The sequence below is a fragment of the Falco naumanni genome, chromosome 2 (assembly GCF_017639655.2).
Source record: "Falco naumanni isolate bFalNau1 chromosome 2, bFalNau1.pat, whole genome shotgun sequence".
NCBI classification, from domain to species: Eukaryota; Metazoa; Chordata; class Aves; order Falconiformes; family Falconidae; genus Falco; species Falco naumanni.
Window position 1 is genome coordinate 24426986 of NC_054055.1, and position 24460 is coordinate 24451445.

General features: G+C 37.9%; 1 protein-coding gene across 1 annotated transcript in view; it reads right to left on the reverse strand.

Moving 5' to 3' along the window:
* ARHGAP42 (Rho GTPase activating protein 42) overlaps positions 1-24460 on the reverse strand; it is a 162138-nt gene that overhangs the window by 84231 nt on the left and 53447 nt on the right. The gene's annotated exons all lie outside the window — the stretch shown is intronic.

Below are 24460 nucleotides of genomic sequence, written 5' to 3' on the forward strand. Positions count from 1 at the left end.
CCTCAACCAGCCTCCTTCTTCCCTTCCACCCATGTGGCTTTCCTCCTTCAGGACACTCTGAATTCCATGCAAGCAGGAGACCTCCAACTCTACAGTTTACTTCCCTGCTATATTCAAATCCCACAACAATTAGCCAAGCATTCAACCTGACCTGCTGCCCTTCCTGTGACTCCATGCTTAACCATGGTGGCACTCCAGGAATTTAAAAGGAAAGACACAAAAAAGAAAATTCCAAGAGGCATGTGCTGTTGAACTGGAGATTGAAGGAGAAGGGAAAATAAAGATTTAAAAGCTATTTTTTATATCAGAGGTTCAGTTCTGTTAAACCCTTCAGTTCAAGCTATTACAGAAACTTATATTACTGTGCGTATTTCAAGACAGTGCATCTTTCACACAGATCAAGGTAATGATACTTCTCTTTAATACAAAGAGACCCTGCACATTTTGTAGTTCTTTCACTTCTTTTTGTGAAAAACACTATTGTCTCCTTTTCCAGACAGGATAAGATCCTTCACAATATAAACAGCCTAGCAATGTTAATTTTAACTCTGCTTTTTCCTCCACCAGTCTCCAGTACAGGTAAGCTACAGGGCAAGTTAGGTAGAGAGTATCACACCAACTGTAATTGAGACTAGTACTAACAGAAAGATATGACATTCCCAAGCTGAGAATGAAAAGAAACATTTCATCATTCTTGAAAGCACGATGAGCACCAGGACTGTACTTGTACCATTTTACGTGCTCATGGAACAAAGAAAAGCCAAGGACCTCACTGAGGGAAGCAAATTCAAGGATTACTCCCAGGACTGCACTTGAAGGGGAAAAAGAAATAAAAAAATAAAGAAAATCAATAAATAAAATCAAAGGAAAAACAGCCCCACTCATGCTAAGAAGAGTGTTATACACAGTATAAAAACAAGCAAACCTTGCCATTTACTGTGACCATCTTTGTAATCACCAACCAGATGTGACCTTGTCTCATAAGCTGGGGAGAATATCGAATACCAGGAGGTCCTCTTGGGCTCTCTCTCCCATTTGGTAGTTTCCTTTGTTCCTCTCAAGTACCAGGCAAGGAAGAAAACGTTACAGTTTGAAATCAGTACAATTTGTGAGCTCGTTGGCAGGAATGAGCAAGCACACATCATTTTTTTAAATACCCCATCACAATATCTTCTTTTTTTTTTTTAATTATTTTTAAACTATCCTCTACCCTATTAAGCACAGCATATAATTGAAAAGAATTGAGTTTAAAATATTTTCATTGCAGCAGTACAAGAATCAAAAATAAAGTGTTTACATAAGCCACACTTTATTCGTTTCACACCCAACAGTCTCACACTTGAGGCGTATGCTTTCCGAGCCATTTCCACGTGCTCCTAAACGAGATGAAGAAGAGCTCTGCTCTCTCAGATGAGGGTGCAACGTAGCGAGTACCTACCAAATACAGCCCAACCACTCTCAAGTATCTTGCATTTTTTGTGGCATATTGATCTCTATGGCAAAGTATATTTATGGTACTTCAGCACCCAAAAGATCCCAAGGTCAGGTACCACTTTCATAAAAAACAGTAATTTAAAGATGGCACCAATATCCTTCACGTGTGCAATGACTGTGGAGCAGAAGCTCCTGTCATCCTCACAGAAGCAAAGCCTTGTGAATGACCCTGAAATCCTGGACCCTGGAGACCACTCTGTACTAAAACTGGTTAACTTTCTTTGGGGTCCAACTAACAACAGAGAAATACGAGCTTTAAGGACTGGCCTTAAGTGAACAGAGAAAGAAAGAAAAAAAAAAAAGTATTTTTGAGTCCAAATAACAGCTCCCTCACAAAATGTGGGAATTTTAAGTGTCCCCTAATGAATCAGTCCAGGAACTACCAACAGCCAGATGTGGCAGAGGACACTGCCATCTCAGCAACGACACCAGTACAAAGAGTCTCAAGAACTTACCAGGCAATTAACTTACTCAATATTAGATCAGTTTCTGCACTTGGTACAGCCACATAAGCTTCCCTTCCCAATCAATGGGGGAAAATCACCACACAATTCCTGTGATGCATTTGGATGCCTTTCAGACAAGATGCATCACATCATGGAATTGCTAGGTTCTCTGTAATCAAACTCAAGTTTGCTATTCTGCTTCCGTGAAGATAATTCAGAGCAGAGGTATAAAGTCTAAGTACCACATTATTTAGATGTTTCCAAAACAAAGCATTTGAATGTCTGGGCCACTGGGCCTCAAGTCTGCTCTCACTCAGGGATATTGCAAATCCATTTAAAGTTTATAGGAGAGCCCAAAGAAATCTGTGGCTGCACCAAAGAGTTGCTTCTCATTCAGCATAAAGCATCTGCATTCAACAGAGATGGCATAAATGTTATGGACATTACAGGATTCACTAAAGGTTACTGTGAAGTTAATTTCACAGTCCAAAGTCACACTCACAAAGGTACACAGCCCTCCCAATATGCAACTGAAGACCTGAACCACAAATGCAGTCATACTCCTAAACCAATGAAGAATAAATTACCAAAGTACCACAGACAATGTGTAGCAAATAAATTGCTTCAGAATTTAAAAGAAAAAAATAGTCAAATATATTTTAACTCTGAAGTGGGGTTAAATAGGGAACACATAAATTGAATTTGATTATATTAGGTAATACAGTATATGGCTTATTCTCAGACACAAAATTAAACAATATTATCATACCTCTTGATTTCCTTTCATTTGCTTCATTGCTTCATTTCTAGCATAGTTACTACAGTTACCACCAACCTATATATGTGTGGGGTGCTGAAACTGGCACGTTCAAAACTGCTTGTCTGATCTAAGCTATTTTTCCTGTTAAAATCCAAACCTGCCATTGCATATAATTTCTTTTTAAGATGGGACTTTATTCAGTGTCAGAAATAAGCATCCTGCCCTACGTCGCAGAGTCCCGTATCAGCACACTGTCTCTACTACTCACGTTTTCTGTCATTAATGGATATTAAGACATTAAGACACCGTATTCAACAGTTGACTCTGGAACATGGCAGCGGAGTGGTGTCTGACTGAACCTGAGCATGGAAACCAACAGAAAAAACCCAGATCTTCAGAAATCAGAAGCTCCACCATCTGACCCTATTCTCTTAACACTGATCCAGGAACGTCACTATGTTATCTAATGGCAAGGTCTTACAGAAGTAGAGGATGAGTTCCCAACATAACAAGCATTTAACAGAACTATACAGGAAGTAACAGGTCTTACAAATGATTTCAAGCATCTTACAATTATTTTTCTTAATGACTTGTTCATTTCTTTATGAACTGCAATCATAACAGACAATACTAAATGACTGCAAGACTGGATTCTGATTTTAGACATTGCTCAGTGAATGACAAGGCACATAGAGAAAGAAAGTAAGGCACTTAGGTGAGAATACTTGCACCATGAAGTTATGGCAGCAAGTTTCATATGCATCTCAACAGTTCTTGTTTTGCATAATGAGGCAGATTATTTCTGGCTGAACTTAGCATTGCAGGCAAAAGAGAGTAGTTAGCCACAAAACTTCCATATATTACAAGTTTTTAAAGACAGAAAAATGGTGTTTGGTATATCTAGGTAAAGTATGTTATCTATGTGTTCATTTATACTTCCTTTTAACGCTATTTCCCTTTAACTATCAACTCAATGTATTCATTGCCTGTGATGTCTCCGGAGGGAAAGGCTAAATATCATTCCATCTGTTTTAAATTCCACATCTGAGAATTTGCAGTAAGCTTAAAATGTCTTTGTTGCCTTATAAATATTTAAAGAGAAACTATCATTATATTTAAACTCTCAGAATCGTTGTTACTTTACAGTAGTTAAGTTTTAATGTTTGTATGCTAATCTGGTTTGGTCACAAACACAAGATTCTTGGGCACTGTCAGATCACTAATACTTCAAGAACAACTTTAAACAGCACCAAGAAGCAGCTACTCAATTCCCACTGTATGTGGAACAGAAATTGCATTTATTATAATCACCTTCTACTAAATGGTCTGGTTTGACAAACCAAATTTACTGTTAAAGGCTTTTTAATAGCTGATGCTCAAACTGTCCTCCTGAGTTGAGAAAGTGCAGCAAATATGTATTACCAATCACTCCAACTAGAGTAAAGTCAGAGGCTACAAACCTGCCACGTACCCAGTGAAAAAAAATGCTTATGATAACATGTAGTGGCAATGAGATGTCTAATGCATTTTATAGACAGCCTTAAAAATTATTTACACCATATCATAAAATGCCATCTGTGTACAGAAAGCAGATTTGTTCTCAGAGGATTGTTACATGCCTTTCAAGCATTGTGAACTGCTGAAGTGAAATTGCTACAAACACCTTTACGTTAATTCTGTTTTACATCCTCAAGATGCATGAAAAAAAGCCTTCAGAAAATGGATTACTGAAAAGAGCCATGTTCCACATATAGGCACAAGGATATGTATAAATGTATACATGTATGAAGTAGATATTCTCTTATTTTCCTTATAATTCTTTTTTTGACTGCAAATCTCAAAAGACTGCTAGATTTAGTTTTCTTTTTAGATACTTGAATGAGGAGACAGGTTAAAATATCTCAAATATTTGACCCAAATAAGGTCAAACTATCTTTTCCTGGTCCCATCATATTCAATAGTGTTTTATAAACTCAGATTACAATAGGAAAACCATGTGATGCAAACCTTTAAAAATATCTAAGTTCTTAATACATACTTCAAAAATATATTTACTCTTCCACAAAATTATTATACCAAAAATTTACACTTAAAAGGTCTTTATAATAACAGATTACATAACAAAATGTATACCTTTAAGTATTGTCATCTACCAATAATACAAATAGAATTGAAAATAGCCTTCAAGAAAGGCACCACAATAAATTTTACAAGATAAACAAGGAAATTGAGAAATGAAAGACAGCAGTTGATAACTAATAAATAAAAATGAGATTGTGCTAGTAATTCAAAATGGCCTCATGAAACTGAATGCCAGAGGTTGGTATCAAGGAAAAAAAAAGTCCAGGTGAATTATTAAAGAGCACAGCTAGTACTATGACCATTAATGAACACACACTAGTTATATGTGTTAAATTGAAGGAAATCAGGTCTTAGACTTGAAAGTGTTTGCAGAGTCAGCACATAACTTCTCTCTGCTCTCCTACTCAGCATACAAGTTGGGAAAGGACTCCTGCGTTTCTTGAAACATTAGATACTCCCCAGAAAAAACACCTGTGTACAAAAGGGATCCAAAAAAATTCAGATAGGTTATGCTTTATAATGTAGTTAAAGCGGTAGGGGCAAAAAATTCAAAGATTAATACCATATGAAAAATATTTATTTCAAAATCTAACTTCTTCCCTACATCTTATTTCTCTCCTTCCCCCTTGGTAGCCTGCATAAAATAATGAAAAAAAAAATGCACAGCTCTTCTCATGTGCCAAGTCTCTATTCCAAATGTCAAACGCTATCCCAAGTATTACAAGTACTGAATAAAGATGTAAATACTGGCATGTTGTTAATTAGGCTTCATGGGGAAATTAGGATGCAAAGAATGGTACCAAGGGAATTGTCCAGACATGGGTTTTAACAATGCTGTTACTGCCCTCCCACAGTAACTTTTAACAAAATTGACTTCATTCCTCTCATAGTATGCCTTGCCAAGTAACGGATTTGAATAAAGGGCCCTCATTAGCAATAAAAGTTTGGAGGGTGGAAGTGCTGCTTGAACTTTGCATTGCTGAAGTACATGCAATGAAAAGCACTTTGCTGAATTACTAACAGTGTCTGTGCAAGCCGGTCCCAACTGGCCGGTCCTACTGTGGTGGCTGCTGCTCATGGGTTCTTAAACAGCAACAGAAGAATAAACTTGTAGCATCCCTGCACTGATACAAAAGCTTAGGATACCAGCTTTTTCTACCTACTTGGAGTTCACAGGGGTTATTTCAGACCTTCTCAACTCCTAGCTAGGCTCTGTAATGTGCCCTGGGAGATGCTATGAGAAGGCTGATAAAATTACTCAATAAGTATCAGTGCTCAGACCTTTTTTACCTGCTCCCTGTTAGCTTCTGAGCAAAATTTAAGGTGTTGGTGATTCCTGAGGTAGTGGTTACGGGCATGAAAGTGTCTAAGAGTTCTTCAGTGCTCAGAAATCTCCCTGCTGGTATTCAGAGGACTACTACCTTAGTGACAGCATAAAGTACTTATGTTTTACTACTAACAGCACCACTGAAGCAATGTGAAAATGAAGCATGTCATATCTACTTCAAGCAACTTATAGATCAACAGAATTTTCAGCTAAGTTCCTGTAATGCTTTATTAAGCCATCTTTAATTCAGGTTCTCGGGCCACAGCTGTACATCTAAAATAGGGTGCCTAGATCAATTTTAGGAAATGTTCATTATAGCGCAGTTCTAAGAATTGAATTTTAAACAAACAGGGCAAGCTACAAACCTGTCTCTATGAGTCAGTAATCTTTAATAGCCGGAGGGTTCATACAGCTTGGACTACCCTTCTTGCAACTAACATAGCTACCGCTGTGTGCCAAAGACAAAAATGAGAACTCAAGATTCCTAACATTCAAAAATAATACTGAACCTAGGATGTGTGAACTTATTAAGAAAATTCCAAACGTTCCTGGTGAGTGCCTACAAAGGAACTCGCAATCACTCCTTCAGCTCAGCTACAGAGAGTTAATGTCAGGAATCTGAAGGGCAAGATGTTTACATCTGTCTGATTGATGGAGAAGAGGGACTCTGATGTTGTTACATGTAATTCACAGAAGGAAGAGATCACTTGAAAACAGTTCCTGGCCAGACAACCTTAAGCAAGGTAAAATACAGGTAAAAGGTAAGTTACAGGTAAGGTAAAGGTAAGGTAAAAAAAAGGAAGGTAAAATATGTTTACGGTCAGACTCTAAGATGTGTTGATCCACTAGAAAACTCTCACAAGAATATGTTCAAGAAAAGTCCTGTCTTAAGTACTGACAATAAAAACCTTACAAAGCACTGAAGTGTCCCATCTTCACTGTGCTCAGAAATCAGAAGCCAAAAGGCATGAACTGGTTCTTCTCCACTTACTTCCTTGATTTGGGGTTTTAAATAGACTCACTTACTATAATGCAGTGTTAAATCATTACCAAAGACATTTTCCTGAACAGGCAGTGAAGGAGTCTGCAATGCTGAGCATGCTTACACCCAGTGACTTCACTGAAAAACCAGGAGCAATGAGTGGACACTACAAAGAACCTGGTTGCTTATGAATACTTGAACCCTACATGCACTGTTCATTGTAAAGTAATATTCAAATGCCAAAAGCACTGTACATTAAGGTGTGTCTCCCCCAAATATTTTTCATTTGTCTGAAAAATATTCACACCTTAACCCTACAGGAGTTTTTAAATAGATTAACAGAAGCTAATAGCCAGTTAAGTTAAAAAGGAAAAGGGAAAAACCCAACCGACTTACAGCTTGTAATTGATTGTAAAAGCCCACTTGAGGATAATATACTGGGATAAGTTTACTGCACACATATGGGGCTCCATTTTTGTATCTCCTGTGCTTTCATCCATCTCCTTTCAGGATATGCTAATGTTTTCTTTTCCCTAAAAACCCTTTCACGTAACAAAGACCATGTAGGTCATCTACTCCTTCACTGCACATGGACACACTTCAAAGCACTTCTGATTTCTCCGTGTCCTGTATTCCTGTTTTCCCTTCAGTGGGCAAGAACTGAGTGGGATTTTTGTTGCTACTGTCAACTTACAACATGAACTGGAAACTCTGTATGCTTCCTTTCTGTTCCTTTTCTTAGTCTCTTAGTCTTGCTGCTTAGTTGTGTCAGAAGAATTATTTTCTGCATAGATGGTACCACTTCATAAAGTGCTAAAGAATGCATGTAACTTTTTCTGATTTATGAAGAATTATAAAAATGACTGAAGCTGTAGGTTTCATAACTAAAAGAGCTAAACCATTTTACTCCTATTGGTTTTCTGTTTTTCACCAAAATTATCAGTTTCTGTCTATCAACAAATTGTGTTATTCAAAAGTAACTACCTTGTATCCAGGGGTGAATAACAGAAGACAACAACTTGAACACAGCACCTCAGACACTTATAACTAGAGAAATCCTTTGTTGCATGTATTCCATCTACACTATACGGGCACTATTTATATCACCTGAAGAAAAAGAACTACCTGATGTTAAAAAAAACCAAAAAACAAACAAAACTAACAACAAACAAAACCCAAACCAAAACAAACATAAAAAAAAAAAAAAATCAAAAAAGCCCCAGTTTGCTTTCTTCTTTTTTCTTTAGCAAAATCCTGAAAATGTTTAGAAGACAGCCATAAATCAGCAATGCATATTGTCATGGTAGGTAGCTAATCATCCGGTAAGAGATGCCATTTCTTTTTATGGCTTACTCCATGGATCGTAACTCAATGAAAACTGTAAAAGATAAAGTAATCACAAGTACAACCACAATGAAGGAAAAACAGTTCAGTTGTGTAGTTACAACTTCGGGTATTTACCTTTTTATCTCTACCATTAATACAAACAGTGCATGTCTATTGAATAGGCAGAGTTCAAATCACAATGAAAGCAAAAAAGAACTCAAGAATGCCATTTCAGATAGCCAGCAGAAGAAAACTTTTCTGGTTTTTCCTCCCGTTATGGCTTTCCAAACAAGCAAAAATAATCCTTAACTTCAATGTTTAGATTACATATTATCAAGGGGGAAATGGCTACATAAACACAGGAAACAGCATAACTGGAGCTCAGAACTAATTAAGAAAAAATAGATTCAGAATTCAAGTATACCTATGCTTCACAACATTTTAAATGATAAATTATTCTGTTGAGTACTTTGGTAAATATAAATATATTACTATGTTACAAGTAACTTTCACTTCTTAAACTTCTATCACAAGGAAAGTATTTTCTTCCCATGAAGAAAAAGTGACACATCAAAACCAAATCTTCTTGTACTTGGGGGGAAGCTTCAATTTAAGAAGTGAAGGAACGTCTGTTTTGGTGGAAAGTTTGCGTGGCTTTTTCCTTTTCATATTTTAAAAAATTCAACACATGAACAGTTACAGAAATTATCTGAAAATATCTGATAAAGATAAATCTTAGCAAATAAGCAACAAGATTTACTTTATAAAGTCTCTGGTTTAAACCTTCCTAGACACTTTCACTCTGGCTGTTAGACCTACTTAAGTCACCCCAGATCAGTTCTGTACATTTACTACTTTGTCTCTTTGCTCTTCCAAATCCTGATCTGTAAATTTTGCAGTCAGGCCTGTTCCCCTCACTGTGCAGACATCAACAACAACACTTCTCCAGAGTGGAGTGAATGCATCCTGAAGAGGCCTCCTTCTGAGGTCCATCACAATGTAAAGAGAAAGTTGGAAATCAATAAAGGAATAAACGAACAACTAATCAAAGTAAGAACTTTCTGACTTATATGAAAAGTAAAATCAATGTTTTATAATTAGCACACAATATCCCTTAAGGGTTGTTGAGCTGTTAAGCTCACCACAGCATTTACTTTAAAAAGCTTCATTGGTCAGAGTTCCTGAAACAGACTAAATATGCCTTCCTTAAAAAAAACCAGAAAGCCAGAGTGCAGGTGTCTTCTTCCTAGACAGAAGCTGGAGACATTAAGGCAGATAGACAATCTGTTCTTTAGCAAGACTTCTAAAAGAGATCAAAAGCTTGACTGATCAAATGTCATCAGCAACGTGAGTCCAAAATAAGAACAAACACCCCAAAATTTCAACAAACAGACAAAGAAAAAAAACAACTAAATGGAAGTTTAATAGTGAAGTCTAAAAATAAGCAAGTGGATAACCCAACAAAGAAGCCAAGATGTTGGCAGAACTGTTTACTAGAGCTAGGATTTTGTTTTAAATTTTTCAAGTTGCCAGAAATGGTTATATTTGACACAGTGGTAGCTTTGTTTTATTTTCTTTAAAAGAAAGAAACAAACAAAAACTGGCCAGCTAGAGAACTCTCCATTAAAATTGAGGCTCCTAAATACTGCAATCAATCTGTTTAAAGCCTCACACAAAATGGCGTTGGAAAAATGTATTTTTTAAGGGCAACAAAGTAATTCTTAAATTCAACTGGAAAAGCGGATACTCATAAGAGATTGCCTAACTTCCAACTGTTTCCCTTTTCCCCACAATCCCTACCTTGAAAAAGAGAGAGTGGAAGTCTTCTTGAGAAATACACTGTATTCTTAGCCCATTATCACAACAGGCATCTTTTGAAATAAGTTACTAAACAATATTTAACAACAATCTGATTAACCATGGTTCAGGCTAAGAAGGATGCATGGTCACTGAGTAATAGAAAATACTTACTCTGTTTCTACATTACATTTTCCAACACTTGGCTTGATCTCAGTTTGTGCCTTAGAAACTTCTATTTTCCTTGGCAAAGCATTTCACAACGTAGCTCATCATGAGTAAGTTTTCCTGACATCGAGCCTAAAGTCTCTCCCAGTGTCTTCCTGTCAGATGATTGCCTCTTCTTAGCTAGATTATGTAAGCAGCAAATACACTTCCCACACAAAGAAATAAAAGATCTGCTAATAACATACAAATGGAGAAGTTATAATTCTCTCTTTTCAGGAACTCATGCAGAAAAAATGCAAATAAGACCATCTGAAATAAGCTGTAACAGATCCTGAGCTCACTCTTTCATTTGCTCATTGCTTTTACACTCAACAAGTTCTGAAAATGCCTAAGTGACAGGATGAGGATAATACATAAACACAGAAGCAGATAAGTTATATATATGTTATCTATACATATGCTTAGGTATCTACACTCTTTTGAACAATTATTCCAATTCTGTCAATGTTTAATCTATTATAATAAATACACTGCATTTTTTTCATATATATATGAAAAATCCTGGCTTCTTACGCATATATGAGTCAAAATTTAGAAAGGTGTTGGGTTTTTTTGCTCTTAAAATGCTACCAATATTAAAGTATTAATGTATTTCTGCTACTATGATTTGTTTGGCTTATTAGGACACTGAAAAGGCTTGTAAAGGATGCATTAACTACTTACAATTTACTAACATACTTTTGACACACTACTAATAGGTTATGTAAACTACAGTCAGTGTAAATGCACAGCCATTTGTCATGACTGTCATTTGAATATAGATGTTATCAACTACCAAAACTTCATTACTAATATCTGTAGACCCAGCAAACCTATTCGATAATTACAGTAGGGAAAACAGCATTAGATTTTAAGTGCTAGTAGCCCCATCAGTTTTCTATGCTGATTTGGAAATTGGACCTTCCAAATTACAGCAGATAGTGCAATTATATTATCACAGCTTTGAAAAGCCACCACATTCCCAGGATTGATGGTCTTGTAACAGCTTTTGCCATTTTTAGGATACTATGCTAGACTAATCTTTACTGAAATTTTCTTCTGCCAGCTGGGTTGCAAATGTAACTCTCACTACCATGTTAAAGACAATGGACACTGTACCCCTTATTAAAAAAAAAAATTTGGAAATTGTTCCTTTTCATCATAGTAATATTATCCTAAAGTATTATTCTTTGTTTGCCATTTTGGGAACAGACACCTTGGAAACAAGTATCTGATGTAGGCCCATGAAAATAATTTCATACTAACAGGTTTCCCTTAATAGAGGTCTCACTAGAATCACACAGAAAGTTACTACTAGTATTGTTTAAAATACAAAATGCATGCACCTGAAATATATTTGGTAAACACATGCCAATCCATAGACAAACCAGAGCACTGATGTTAGAAGTGGCTTCTCTCTTAGAGATGGTTTGAATAAATATCCAAAGCACTTTATGTGAAATCTGTGCTGGTTACAAAATTGATCCCAAAAAGCTTTAGAATGTGACAAAGAAAGGCTCATACATAACTGAGCACAACGTAAAGCTATGCAGGCCTATGAACTCATAAAAAACCTCCATCATTTTTCCCCTTTGCCTTCTTATTTATTTTGCAAATCCCAATCATCGAGCCCTGTTTCAAATGACAAGTCATAGCTTGGCAGTCAAGGTGAACAGTTCACACTGGATGTGGTCTTAGCTACTGATCTACCAACCTACTTTTTTAGTGGTTCACATGATTGCTTCTGTCCCAGGTAAAAACTCTTTATCAGTGACTAACTGGTGTCCATGGGAACTACGCAACCATGTGTGCACCAGTTTATTAGCTGTCATGTATTAGCTGTCTGCTGCTCTAAGTGAAGCCAAGAATTGACTAAGCAGCCAGGCAGGGTTGTGCTGGTAGTATAGTTGGCCCTGCAGTAACTATTTGTGACCAAACTTTGTTACCATCCAGTACGAAAATTAATTTTCATTTTCACAGACACTGCAGGTCTCCATGGGCCAATTCCAGTAACTGCAAAAGTGGGGCTAACATGTACTATCTATTGCTATCAGGAATCACTTTGCATTATATTGCACATTTGCTGTGAAATAAAACACTGAGAAGGGCAGTCTGATAAATGCTTTGCTTCTGTGCTTTGTCTGGTTCTTGATACAAGAACTATGGCAGTATCCAAATAACCTAGTATTTATCATCTCTCCAATACCAACAAAACCAAAGCCACAAAATCATTGTTAAAAAAAATAATAATAATAAAAGTGCTGAGGAAACTAGCTATTTGAAGAGATGAATGCAATTAGAAGTTGTATTTTGTTGTAACAACTTTTTCATGAATGAACACGTCCAGGCATACAGCCAAAATCAGCCAAGCTGTTTGTAATGGTACTATGCCCAGGAACTGTTAACTCCGACGTTGGAAGTATGTATCTTTTCAGGAAACATAAGCACGTGTATGAACTTTGAAGATATTTTCTGAAGAAAGGCATGTTAGCCATAGATTTGAACTATTCAGAGAAAAATAAACTTTTTTAGGTACAGGATCCACAGAAAATCTTTTTATATGTCCATGATATTGACAGCATTAACTGTGTGTACAGCATTCCAGTACCCCCAGTGAAATTTAAAGAATAAATTAGAAATGTGCAATGTAGCTGTTCAGGCTAATTCCTTATAACCACAGGAAAAGGTTACAATGCTCCTTTAAAGAACAGGTATAATAATAAATAAACTAATACAAAAATATATTATATGGATTTATAGAAAAATTTAAGTTAATTCCATACTGTGAAATACAATTTTATAGCCGCATACATGCAAATCTTTACTGATAGCTGACACACAGAAAAATGTTCAGAGGTTTTTAAACCCTCAAATGCTGAAGAATTATAATTTAGAAGGTTCTACCAACTGTCAGTGGTGAAAGTTCAAAATGAGCATGTTAGGAACAGCACACAATTAAGAAAGGGATGCAGGACACGGGATGACGTGTCATGACAAGACATTTAGAGCAAAAGGGCTAGGAGAAGCATCAGAGACAGGTTTCTTATCCTTTTTTCTGCTCTCAAATATAACTAACAATATAAATCAATTTAGAAAGCTCTCATTTAGCATGTAAAAAGCTCTAAACATAGTGTAAGAGCCAGCTTAGGGGGAGAGAAAGGTCTAGCATGCTTTCTTTAAAGGCATTTACTGAAGGACAGGTATCCCAAGAAGCAGCTGTCACAATTTTTTAATCTTTAAGGCTACCAGACTCCATGGCCCCATCACTCAAAGGTTACCACCGGGGCTTAGAGATTTCAGGTATAATTTCCTTTTACCACCAGAAAAGTAACACCTTTCCTTGACCACAACAGTTACAACAGCACGGCTGCAACAAACACTGCACAGAGAGAGAGACCGCAGACAGTTATTTTGGTGGCCACGCCGGCTGAAACAGGGTCTGCTGATCTTGCATTGCTTATTCATGCTCTCTTTGACTGCTTCCTTTGCCCTCTGTTGTTGTGATGCTGAAACAGTCTGTGGCAACACAGTTGAAAAGTAACCAGTAAAAAATGTTGTTTGTTTTGCTTTGCTTTTAGCCAGGTCAGTTCTCTGAAGTGGGTACATAAGAAACTGGCATTGCTGCCAAAAAACCAGACAAAATAGTTCATCTATTTCAGTCTTAGTTCAAAGTAAAAGCACTTTCCTGGGAAGATGCACTTAAAGTCTGTCAGAGTAACAACAATTGGAGCTTCTAGAGACTTTTGAAAAGAATTAACAAAAGCAATCTAAGTGTTCTGCAAACCTTAAGACAACAGCCTAATGAGAACACTTCAAATAAAACACCTTTGTGCATAAGGCAGCTATGGGCCTGTGCAGATTACGTGCTCCCCAAGGGAGAATACCTTGCTTTCTAGTGGAAAGGTGGTTTGTTTGGTTTTTTTTGTGGTGTTTGTTTGTTTTAAATAAAGGTATCTTTGTTTCTATTACCCTTTGGTACATAAAGTGCTTGTGTTGTTTTCTGTTTTTAAACACATTTCCCAATTCACTGAACAAGAACACAAATACAGGGACTTTGAACCATTACAGAGATCAGATTAAATGAAGAAAAAAATCAAACCCAAGTCGTTTGTAGGAATGAAGTACGATTTTTCATACTACTGGGAGAAGCACAGATAAATCCAAAATCCATTAAAAAAATTAAGACAGTGGTAGACTGTCAGGTAACAGCACGTTCTGACATGTCAGTAACGGGTACAGCACACCTTCTGCTGCAAGCAGCTCCATTTCCTCCCTCTGCAGTCACAAGATCAATGTGTGATACTTTAAGGTTGTAAGGTTGGCTGATCCAGCAAAACTCAGGCTCCTTTAAAAATACTTATTCAGAAGTACAAACATCTTTTTTCTTTTTCTCTGTCAACAGTCATCTGAGAAGACACTCGGTTAGTGACTGTGTTGAAAGCTGAAATAGCAACTAGCTGCAGTTCTGTGAAGACTAGAATGTCATTAAAATAAACTCCTTCCAGCCACACTGCTCAGTGAATGCCTCGCAAAACAATTTGGGAAGGTGCTGTCCTGTAATGCAAGATTACATGCATTGAAACACAGGGAACATGGAATGAGTGTATGAAATCAAGAACATATTAGATTTATAAAATGAGAAGTACCACGTGGCTTTCCAAGTAGTCCCTTATCTCGTGCTTTTACTGGAGGGATGATTTCATATCTCTGTCTCTCAATAATACTCTTCAAAATTGGGAATGGCAAGCAATCTCATTTTATGAATGTTCTCTCCTAACTGAAAAATGCTGCAAAGTCAGCCAGAAGTTTTCAGAAATTTGGCCATGTGTTACTGTTTTAATGATTGGTTTTTAATAATTACATCCTATTCTTGTTGCAGTCACTGACAAACTCAATTATGTCAATTAAGAACTGCAAAGAACGTTACTAAGACACCAAGCCAGCTTGCCAGAACACCAAAAATCATGGGATTGTTTACAGCAAGCTGGCAGATCTTTTAATAAAATGCTTCACAGACCAAAGATTAAAGACCCCTGTAATCATTTTACATTGTAATAAGGAACAATCATCCTAGCACCTTCCTAGTCAGATACCTATACAGAGATAAATGCAAATACAAGCACCCTGAATATAGAAAGCAGGAAAAACTGTAATAGTTAATTATATGAATCTAATGTGTGGCAGTCCTGCAACACACATTGTATTTTAAAAATAAACAAATCTTCTTCCCCATTTTCTGCAGAAAACTGAAGAGCAAATACTATAAGGACACTAATTATCAAAGCCTTCTTAAGGTTTTTTATACCATTTGTGTAAGATGTTACAGGTACATGTACAGGTTCATACCAGAGCTAGTGAAGCCCCTTATTTCCACTACCCTTTCCTTTCCTCTTGAACAATCCTCTGGGCCCTGCTCACAGTCTCTTGGCCCCCATCAGACAGACAGGTGCTCCCTGTTTGATAACCAACCAACACAAAACAGCAGAGATCAACATGACAGAACTATGCTTCACATCACTAACAATAAAAAATGTTTACTACAAGAAAATAACTATGTTGCAATTCAACGCTCGGATAACTATCTTGGAAAATAGCAAAGACTGTCTCTAAAAATAGCCAGATTGCTTTCTTCCTCAACTGGCAGGTTCAGGAGGCAATGGAATTATCTAGGACCAGGCTGAGCAGGATAGGGTGCAAAAGGCTGTGCATATGCAAATGTTCTTCAGTGTGGGCATTCATATCGATAGGAAACAATTAACATTTTCAAAGAAAAAAAAAAAAAGAGAAAGCTGTGAAGGAACACAATGCAAAACATGAATAGTAGCTTCTCTGTCGGCTTCATCGTCATGAAACTCTGAGCAAATTCTGCATTAATTGCTCTGTCATTGCAAAATGATTCCAGAAGTACTTTCTACAAAGTTAAAGAAAACAGGGACCTATATTTTCAATCCTCAATTGTCAACAGGTGGGCAGTAACAAGAATGTAAGAGGGATGAGAGGGACTAATGCAACTAGTTCCTAGTGAAATCAGTTCATCTTTTAAATATTATCATAATCAAATGTCACAGCATGACTTCCGTATTTTGTCTTCATTTCCACAAAAATAATGGAACAAATTATTTTAAATAATGAAAATTATTAGATAAATTAGAACTATACTTTAAACAAATGAGGAATGTACCAAGTGTAAAACTGAAAAGTAACACTAAGAGCTCCATGTGCATTCATAGACATTATTATTTGAGAAAATTATGGAAGCTGACACAGTGTCATCTGGAAGAGCCAGTTTAATGCTCTGTACTAAGAGCACCCATAGTTTTATATTCAAATTGTCTGGCCTAGTATGTGGCTTTTTATTTGGGGAAAGTTCAGAAATGTCTATGCATACATACAGATGTTAGGTGTTAAACTACATTAATAACAAAGCGTGAGCTGTTTACTTTTATTACTCTTATTACTCTATATTTTTCTTTTTTAATTGAGTACAAATGCTAAGAAACATTCACTGAACACATATATTTTTGTACTTGAGTGGTGCAGAGAAAGAGAGCAAACAGGATTCCTTTTAGCCCAAAACACAGCAAGGGGGAAAAGCCACATTGTGAGTTCTTCCTCAACAAGAACAAACCAAAGGATCACATTGCAGACCTGCTCTCTAGGAAGCCTGCATGACAGAAATAGGCCTATTACTTCTTGATTTAATTTATCAGTTATAGTGGTCACAGATAACATCTATAGGCAAGTGAAGGTATAGTTCTAGTATCTTTTTGACAACAATTATATCAAAGGAATTACTATCGTCTAGATAAATAATTCTGGCTCAGAAAGTCACCCTTTTCCATGTGTGCACTGAAGTGAGGGCAAAGAGCTGATAAAAAGTCAGGGCCAAAGGAATTATTTTTCCAGCTGGATTACTTCTCCAGTTATGTTCACTACACAGTTACACAAACACTTGTACCAACACAACAGGGAAGACTGGACATTTTCTTAAAGGGTCCAAGAAATACTCTACAAATGCACAATATGAATACGAAAACATTCTTCTAGGTGTCACTGAACTCTACTTGAGCTACCTCCCAGTTTTTACATTGACAGTACATGAGACACAAAGCTGATTCAGATTTGGGACAGAAAGCTGGTTCTGAAAACCATTCTGTAGTTGAAATTTTCTGTAGCACAGGTTCTACAATCATTCCAGAGCTAAAACACAGTAGAAAACTATACACTGCTGCTGACTACATTGTCGCTCTTCTGCAATATTTCCAAGGCTAACAGGCAAAAGTCCCAACAAAATAGTATTACATATTCTAAAAATGAGAATTCATATTACATTATGTAAGTTAAGGACAAACCACATTTTTCTACAGAAGAGGCAAATGAAAATCATAAGCAAAAATTATTCTATAAACTAAAATAAATGGAATAAATTAGCATCTTCCACAAAACCTGAAGATTCACCCAAATTAACCTTCTAGAAGGAAAAAATTCAAACATGTCCCCAAAAGAATAATTTGCACACACTATCAGTAAATTACTTTTCAAGCATCTTCTTAAGGTTGACAATATCTGAAAAATTCCCATTTCTTGCTACAGACTCCATAATGTTAGTCTAGACTGGAAAAAAATGTAGATGACTACATGCAACCATATCTTAGGCAAATCTCATCTGTATCAACAAAGTCTTTTCACAGCTTGGAATCTGAGACAAATTCCAGTGGACAAAAAGGAAGCAGAAAGACAGGGAGGCTGCAGATACTCTACTAAACTCTCCAATGCTAGCGACTAATCCAAGTCCAAAGACTTCCAGGAGCAATTTACAGTAAAAAGGGATGAAGCAGCAACCACCGATCTCTGCACTCTAAGGTACCACTGTCCTTAAATGTTGCAGATTTGGGTTTCTTCTAGCAAAGCAACTACCCTTTTGAGCTCTTAGAAGTAGGCATTTCTCCAAACCAGTCCTTTAGATCCCAACTTCCCTTGCCCAGAAGGCAAAAAGAGGACTAGGACATAATCTGCTGATGCATTGCCCTACTCTGCAGACCTTTCCTGTCCACTTGAAGGCATGAAAAAAAATTGTGCTGGTGGGAACACAGAGATTTGGCACTGATACCTCAACCCTGCATACAGAATAAATTCTCTAGTGATATACTCAGTAACAGAAGAGCAAAGGATGAGGTGCTTTTTTCCTTTTGTCTTTTTCACTCATTTCTCATGGTATTTGCAAATGGCTCAGATCAGGAAGTGGAGCAGAAGAGTCTCTGATAAAAGGCAATGGGAGAACTGGGCAGCAAGCAGGGTCATAGTGACAGAAATGTTTAGTTATATTTGAAGTAAGGCTTGAAATGTTTGTTCTGGTTAGTTCTTAGGGAGTAAAACTGACAACTGTAACAGAAAACAAAAAAAATCTATTTTCAAGGACAACTGTTAACCTGTTGCTGAGGACTAGTAGGTCTGATCTGCCAAAATTTTTAAAGGGTAGTGAGATATGTCATTGCAATTAATGAATCCCAGGCCTCTAAATAACATTAATCTAATTTATATGAAATAAAGGTACTCAGTCCTCCTTGCAGACAGTCTCTTCTTGCCTTGAGCTTCCAAGTGTCTAGCCTTCCTTGTCGTCTCTCTGTATCTTTTCTAATCTACACGCTTTCTGACCAGAAATGAGTATAGCAAGCATTCAAAATGAAGGTTCACCAAAAAATGTTGTATGTAGTTATGTGATTTGTTTTCAAGAATTTTCCCAATAATTTCTAAAACTTGGTCAAAAAAAAAAAAAATAGAAAAGAACATAACCATTCAAGTCAGTATTTTCCTATCTTGCAGAAATCCGCTTACCAAAGATATGGATTTCTTCTGCAATTAATATCAAATATGTAGCCTACCACACCTGGGGTAGGAGGAAGAAAAGGGGAAGAAAATCATAAATGAATAAATAAATGTAAAAACATTTTTCATAACAAAATAAAATAAACCTGTGCTGATTTACTGCTCCTTGTTCTATAGAAAAGCTCAGTTATTTAGCAAATGGGTACTTCCAAATTATTAGTCTGATGCACAAATTCAGAAAGTCTTTCAAAGAACAACACAGCACATGTTACCTTAATTGCTCAATAGGATATTGTAAAGGCTACCTTAAGTGTAAGGAAAAAACCCCTACAACCCCTACCAAAACCAGCCTTGAGATGCTTTTTAATTAATTTAAAGGGGGGGGGGGGGGGGGGGGGGGGGGGGGGGCGGGCGCCTGAAACACAAACAAACAAACCAATCCTAATTGCAAATAGAAGAAATCCTCTTATTTGTGGTGGTGTTCCTTCATTTGTAGTAATATGCTTTCAGACTCCTTGCAAGCAGGTTCCTACCAAAGAGATTAATTTCAATGCCAAAATTGCTATGAGAGCTGAAGAGCACTGAGAGCAGTTACCAAGTATATCAAAACACCATCATACATTATTTTTTGTGATTTTAAGAGAACTCATGTGAAACAGAATGTCAGGTGTATGCTTCGTAGTCTCAGTGTGCTGGTGTATGTGATTTTATTTCTCCCCTTTATAAAGAAAGTAATAAGGAGCACCTGTGGATAGAAGACTGCTTATTTTTCTGATGGAATCTGTAACCCACTTCACATTATAGGGAAAAGGTTAATTCTGCTCAACAACATGCTGTGTCCTTCAGTATCTGATTTTATGTACCATTCCGTGGATAGCTAGTTTTAACAGTACATTTATTTTTCTTCAAGTGCAGCTTTTGAAGCTGAATATTTTGATGCTCTCCCTGGAAGCAGATAGCATCAGACCCCTTGTGTGAGGGCAAATACAGAACCACAATGAGAACATCCAGTTAATAAAAAAAAAATCCACAACAATGGAATATCCTCTGAAGTATGAAGATTATGAGATACAGAGACAGATATTAGAAAAAAATCCTAATTCATTGAGCATAGTGCACAGCTATCCACTTCAGCATTTTTGTACTATCCCCTGAAGTACTTAATATTGGTCAAGAATTCAAAGTAACCATACACATCTCACTGATTCACAATGCCAGAAAGAAAATCTCTGGGACCATTCATCACTTGCCAGCAACGCATAAAAACTTGGGTAAATAAGAAGGAATGTAACAGTTAAAGAGACCTATTTCTGTTTGGGATTTAGTAAACTTCCAGAAATGATCAGGGAGTTAGATTCAAGACAGCGTAACACTCAAGAACACATTCAATGCTTCAAATTGATAGGGCATCTCAAAGAAGAAGAAATCAGTAGCATGAACCAATTAATCTATTCTTATGTCAACACAGCATAATCCTATGAAAGGAAAAGGAATTAGTAATTTCTGTCACTTCCAGTACATTTCTGCCTGTTATAAAGTTTACTAACATCATCAAATGAACAGGAAACATAAGCAATGCATGAATCTCTAAAATAAAGTAGCATATAATGTATTTAACAGAAACAATGTAAATTCAGCGAGAGTGGAAGGAAATTATTTTAAGTAAGTTCCCTTGATATGGATCCAAATATTCACATGAAATTAAAATATAGCCTCTCTATTGTTCCCTAATAATCACTAGGAAATAGAGGTCATTATTTTACATTCCCTAGTGGCTTGTTGCTGAAGTCATTGGAAAAGCAGTGGGGATGAATCTGACTTTTAATCTTATTTACGTTACTTGTAAAACCCAAGAGTCAGAGCTGTTTGGTTGGTTGGGTTTTTTAATGCACTATTTTCCAGCATCATCATTAAATTAACACCACCACGAAATGGCAGATATCAAACATAAGGCTGCATATCATAAAAAAGGTGTCTTGCAAGTTACTTTTTCATTTATTTGCTTTTTAAGAGGAAATGTCTGCTGCATGACCTCCATTTTTTCTAAGCCTACTAGTCAATCTTTTAGCATCAGGAAATAAAAGACAAGGATAAAAGAAACTGACTTACAATAATCACCACATTATTACTGCTGCCAATAATAATGGCTGTGAAGCTTTAGACAACAGAATCTTTATTTATGATACAGTTTTATTTAACCTTAAACTTCACTGTTTTTTTCCCAGTAATGTTGTTCTTAATACCTTGTTTCATCAGCTTCTAAAGAAAAAAAACCCCAAGTTCCTTTTGGTTCTTTATGCAAGAAGGCTTGCTAAGCACCTCTCAAACTATTTCTTTGGCTATTCGAAACAATTTATACATTCAATGTTCAAGCGCTCTTGACACTGTGTTCAAGAAAAAAAAAACAAACAAAACCATAACTTTACTTTTGAAGAATTTAATAGGCATCAGATGAGAAATAAATTGGTGATACAAATAAATACTTTCCATATTCAAATCTGATGCAGGCACTGACATGCATGCTCATAAATCAATAATATAAAATTCAAGGCAAGGAAACAAGCTCTGATAAGTAAAATCAACACCTGTCATTCCGTATTCCTTTACAACCAGCATTCACTGATACAATACTGTCTTTTACTGTCACATACATCAAGAATTAAAAGAAAGTTGTAAATGGTATGATGAAGTGTATCCATAAACAGTGTCAACATTGACTGTTTTTCTCAAGCCTTCTACACAATATCAAAAAGAACAAGTTGCTTCTTTTATTTTAAAAAATCCACTTTTGCAAGTTTTCTTTTTTTATACAGACGGAAATCAAATTCTTAAAGACCTGCATGCCCTGTCTTAAGCTTTCCCATCAGCTGAGAACTTTTTCTAAAATCATCACTAATCTGCAAATTGGCTGGCTTGAAGGGCTTTCAGCGAAGAAATCAAAGTGTATGCATAATGCTCCATACTTCCGCAGAAATAAGCAAAAAAAGCTTTGAAGATTTCACAGTTAAATCACAAGTTTGTCAGGCAGAAAACCCTTATTACTAGCAATCTGTTCAGCATATAGCATGGCACACTGATCCTCACAAGGACCTCTGCATTCTATGGTGGCATGCAGAAAACTACAGCAAGAGAACCAGAGAATAAAAACCAAGCACCTTTGCCAAAGGTGATTCTTTAATTATTATTGGAATAAACTATTAAAGTAATTCCACCAACAGACAGCTTTTTAAAACTTTTTAAAACCAGAGAAACTCCAAGTTTGCTGAATTTTCTTATTCAAATACCACTACCATGATAACTGTGTGCCCTTGATGCTCTCAGCACGAGCATTCAGTTTGAAAAACAAACAGAACGGGGTTATTTCAAACTCAGCAAAAAGATGATGCAAATGATACCCTATCAAAAGCAGCTTCTCCACACGTGAATATTACTAGCCACTTTCTTCACAGTGATTTGATGGCTGCATTCTACTAAATTTAGAGCCATTTGTAAAGTATTTTCCTGTGAGATTGAAATCTCAACCAAGTCTCTAACCCTGCAATGGCATCCAACAGCTCAGTGCTGGGCCGGGGCCGCGTGCCCAGGCGCTGGGGCCGGGGCCGGCCGCTGCGGGCAGCTCCCCCCGGCCGGCAGAGCCGCTGCCCCCCGGCTCCAGGCCGGGCCCGCCGCTGGCCGAGGCCGAGCCCCGCAGCCGCGGGGGCAGCGCCGCGGGGAGAAGGGGCTGAGAAGGGGAAAAACCCCCGCGGGCGGGAACAGCGGCGGCAGCGAGGGGGGCCGGGAGGGGCGAGCAGCAGCCCCGCAGCCCCCCGGGGCAGGGCCGGGCCGGGCCGGGCCGGAGGAGGCCGGGGGGGCTCCGGGCGCCGCAGCAGAGGCTCCCCGGCAGCCCGCGGGGAAGGGCAGGGCAGGGCAGGGCAGGGCAGCCCCCGGCGGGGCAGGCTGTGCCCCTCAGCCCACGGAGCCCTTGGGGGAGCAGCTCCCCCCCGCAGCCCGGGCAGGGGGTGCCCGCAGGGGGCTGTGACCCGCGGGGGCCGCGCCGGGGCCGGCTCCGGGCAGGGCCCGTGGCCCCGCGGGGAGGAGCCCGGGCCGGGGCCGGGCTGCGGGCAGGGCCGGGGACCCCGGGGGGGGCTGCACCCTCTGGAAGGGCACCAGGGCTGGAGCAGGGGCAGAGTGTGAGGAGCCTCCCCGCGAGGAGGAAGGAGCGGCAGGGACAGTGTGTGAGGGACTGACCGCAGCCCCATTCCCCATCCCCTGCTCCACTGGGGGCTAAGAGGATAGAAGAATCATGAGCAAAGTTGAGCCTGGGAAGAAGGAAGGGGGAGGGGAAAGATGTTTTTAAGATTTGGTTTTATTTCTCATTATCCTACTCTGTTTTGATTAGTAACAAATTAAGCTGATTTCCCCATGTCCAGACTGTTTTGCCCGTGATGGTGCTGAACAATCTCCCTGCCCTTACCTCGACCCATGAGCCCTTCATTTTATTTCCTCTCCCCATGCGGGGCTGGGGAAGGGAACAAACGGTACAGCAGCTTCGGTGGGCAGCTGGCCTGCAGCCAGGGTCAGCCCACCACACTCAGCCATACAACCCATGCATTCCCACTGAAGTCATACTGAAACAGAACAGCAAGTATCTCTCTAGCTGACTGGTCTTTTTTCATCACTTAATTAATGCTTCCTTCCCCTATTTACTCTGAAGGCCGTCCTACAAGATACAAAGTAAAACGTTATATGGGAAGATCAAATTCAAAACCATAGAGAGCTCAGAAACTTCTACAAGTGAAAAAAAGGATTGTCTCCTCTGAGGATTGAGGATTAAAAAAAAAAAAAAAAAAGGGAAATTACGTATACATATTATGAAAGACTAACCAGTTTGAAAAATAAAACCTTCATCCGTTCATTGCTTTTTCTAAAATTAGCTCACAATAAACTTTACACTAAACTGAAAGTTATTAATATGCAACATTGTTTAACTAAATAATTAGTAAGTGTTCTGATAAACATCTTTTAAGGTGTTAAGTACCAAGCAGTCACCTCACTCTTCCATCTACCCAGGAAAAAGTACTGAGCATGAAGCAAATATTTTGCACTTTTGTAGGTTTAGGTGATATTAACTATGGAACTGCACCACATGAGTGCTTATGATTTTGCCACTTTAAAATATTTTAACATAAACAGAAATAGCGGGAGACCAATTCTATGGTCATTCACTCCCAGGA